Below are 3,741 nucleotides of genomic sequence, written 5' to 3'. Positions count from 1 at the left end.
ATTATTAAGATTTATTTATTTGAAAGGCAGAATTACAGAGAGAGAGAGATCTTCCATCTGCTGGTTCACTCCTCAAATGGCTAAACAACTGGGACTGGGCTGAAGCCAGGAGCTAAGAGCTTCTTCCAGGTCACCCTCGTGGCTGCAGGTACCCAAGCACTTGGGCCATCATTTGCTGCCTCCCAGGCGTGTTAGCAGGAAGCTGGATCTGAAGTGCTGGGTAGCCTGGAGGCAGTCTGATATGGGATGCAGATGTCTCAAGAAGTAGCTTAATGTGTATGCCACAACACCTACCTTGCCCCTAAAGAAGTTTTTAAATCAAAAAGGCATAGCAAACCTAAATTGTTATGAATCTAATGAGAGTTTCAAAGCACATGAAACAAAGACTAATAAAATCAAAAAGAGAAATACAGAGGTCCCCAATTATAGGTGGAAATTCTACCTCTCTTAGTAGTAAGTGAACAAGAAGACAAAAATATCAATAAAGATGTAGAAAAAGTGAACAATACTGTCTACCACCTTAACAGAATATTTTTAGAACACTTCACCGAACAGCACAACACACATTCTTTTTGAGTGCATGCTATGGCACATCGGATTAAAGTCCTGGCCTGCAGCGCTGGCATCTCACATGGGCACCAGTTCGAGTATCAACTACTCCACTTTTTTTTTTTCTTTTTTTTGGACAGGCAGAGTTAGACAGTGAGAGAGAGACAGAGAGAAAGGTCTTCCTTCCATTATTTCACCTCCCAAATGGCCGCTAAGGCTGGTGCGCTGCGCCAATCAGAAGCCAGAAGCCAGGAGCCAGGTGCCTCCTCTTGGTCTCCCGTGCGGGTGCAGGGCTCAAGGATCTGGGCCATCCTCCACTGCCTTCCCCTGGCCACAGCAGAGAGCTGGACTGGAAGAGGAGCAACTGGGACAGAATCCGGCACCCCGACCAGGACTAGAACCTGGGGTGCCAGCGCCACAGGAGGAGGATTAGCCTAGCGAGCTGCAGCACCGGCCGACTCCACTTTTCTTTTTAAAGATTTATTTTATTTATTTGAAAGACAGAGTTACAGAGAGATGTAGAGCCAGAGAGAGAGAGAGATCTTCCATCCACTGGTTTACTCCCCAAATGACCACAACAGCCAGAGCTGAGCTGATCTGAAGCCAGGAGACAGGAGCTTCTTCCGGATCTCCCACGTGGGTGCAGGGGCCTAAGGACTTGAGCCATCTTCTACTGTTTTCCCAGGCCATAGCAGAGAGCTGGATTGGAAGTGGAGCAGCTGGGACTCGAACGTGCACCCATATGAGACGAGGGAGCTGCAGGCCAAGGCTTTAACTCGCTGCGCCATAGCACCGGCCCTTATCTCCACTTCTGATCCAGCTCCCTGATAATGGCCTGGGAAAGCAGTGGACAGTGGCCCAAGTGCTTGGGCCCTGCACCCACATGGGAGACCCCAATGAAAGTCGTGGCTCCTGGCTTCTGGCTCCTGGCTTCAGGCTGGCCCTGCCCTAGATATTGCTGCCATCTGGGAAGTAAACCAGTAGATGGAAGATTCTCCCTCTCTCTCTCTCTCTTTCTCCCCCCACCCCGTAACTCTGCGTTTCAAATAAATGAAATAAATACATATTTTTGAAAAGGTTGCCTGAATGGTTGGGTTGACTGGAACAGTCTAGGGTGGTGACAATGCTCTGTGTCTTGATGGGGGGGGGTAGTTCAGCTGCACAGGTGTATGCATTTTTCAGAACTCATTAAGTAACAACCTTAAGATTTTTTGCATTTCATTATAAGTAAATTTTACCTCAAAAGGAAAAAAAAAAGGCATATAAATATTGAGTTCTAATTAGCAATTCTGAAGCTGCTTTCCATATCTTCTAGACTTGAGCAAATGAGTAAGCAGATAAAGGAAACTGGAGCCAGACTTCTCCTGTTAGGGAAGGAAGTTAAACATAAGGGAGCTACCTAAAAATAAAGGTGTCAAATGCCATTTGCACTAAAAAGAGCCAAAGAGCCTTGGGGGAGATGTTGATCTCAGAGCTGGGGCACAGGGACTATGATGTGGGTCTCAATTCTTCTGTGTCAGAAAACAAGAAATTGCCTAAGTGTGACAGGGCTGTATCAAAAGAACATAGGAGCCAGCTTGAAGGAACTGTCACTGATCAGATCGTGAACCATAAGAGCACTAACCACAAAAATGAGTGTCACGTTCTAAAACTCAGTGAATAGTTTCCATATCAACCACAGCTAACTCTTCTGTTGGCCGAATCCACTAGGCCAAGAATCTGGTAGGCCTCTTTTCCCAAGAGGAAATTTAGAGGAAGGGAGTGAGACAAAGCCCTGCTGATCCTGTTGCTCTCAAGGCTACAACTGATACTGCTGTGGACTGAATGTTTATGTCCTCCAAAATTCTTATGCTGAAGCCCTAATTCCCAGTGTGATCCTATTTGGAGACAATGCTTTAGACGGGTAACTAAACTAGATCAGTGTGTGTGTGTGTGTGTGTGTGTGTGTGTTGCTTATGATAGAATTAATACCCTCATAAAAAGAGGAGGGTATGAGCTTTCAGTTTCTCTCTCTTTGCTATGTGAATTTGTAGCCAGAAGGCAGCCATCTGCAAGCCAGGAAGAGGGCCCACCTAAATCCATGCTGGCTCCCTGACCTTGGACCTGTAGCCTCCAGAATGGTGCAAAAGACCTGTCTGCTAAGCCACCCTGTCTCTGATGTTCTGTGATAGCACTCAAGATGATCGAGAAACCCTCCTTCACTTATTCAATCTAGACGTCCCATGTCTTCAGTGACCAACTCTGCTGGCCTTGGTGGCTTGCTGAGTGGCATGACCCAGCTCTCAACCCTAAGGTAGCTGGGTCCTGGCCGTCGTATGCTGATCAGGCCATGCTCACTGTCGTATTTTTTCAGTCATGATTGGGGAAAGGAGTACCAGAAGGCTCCCACGTGGGCCACTTGAGTGCTTCCCCATCCTCCAGGCCCCCACTGTGTAAGAGCAGCCCTATTCGCCTTGACGGCCAACAACCCCTGCCGAGACAGTGACTCTCTTCTTGCCTGGTCCCTGGACACAAGGAGCCAAGTGTGCTCGGACAGCGGCCACGGCTGATAATCCAGCAGGACTCTCGTTGAATCCCCTGGTGGAGGTGTGCCACTTTTGGAGACCAGGAGCTCGAACTCCCCAGAGCCCAGAGCTGTGAAAACAGCAACAACATTGTTTCCATCTGCTCACTGAGCGAGATGAAGTTAAAGATTCCACTCTGTGTCTGCTGGCCCCCAGACCCGTGTGCTGCTTCGGTTGGGGGTACAGGAATGGTGACGTGGGGTGAAGGCTCTCTGCCTCCCAGTCCTTCATCCTTGGGTTCTTCTGTTGTGCAAGCCGAGGGTAGCTGCGCCTCTAGTCTGCCTCTAGTCTGCCCCTCTGGATGCCAGGTTCTGTTAACCATTTCCTTGATTCTCTGCAGTCAGGCCCACTGGCTGCCACTCTGAGGGCCCCACCCCTGCCTGTAGTGGCTGAGCATTGGCACATGGCCTCTGCTTATTTAAAGTCCTAGGATATAGGGAGCCAAATTCTGTGACTCAGCCTGCTACCATCAGCCCTGGCTTTCAGAAAGCTGGAGTTGAACTCCTAGTGATGCCTGCTCTTTCCCCACATTCCTTGGGACTGTCCTGTGAGCGTCCTCATCTGGCAAGTCTTGCAGCTGCACATGGTGAGTCCACTCCAGCATGTTCATGCCTACTTCTACCCCCTT

This window comes from Oryctolagus cuniculus, chromosome 4 (assembly GCF_964237555.1).
Source record: "Oryctolagus cuniculus chromosome 4, mOryCun1.1, whole genome shotgun sequence".
NCBI classification, from domain to species: domain Eukaryota; kingdom Metazoa; phylum Chordata; class Mammalia; order Lagomorpha; family Leporidae; genus Oryctolagus; species Oryctolagus cuniculus.
This window is presented reverse-complemented; position numbering follows the sequence as displayed.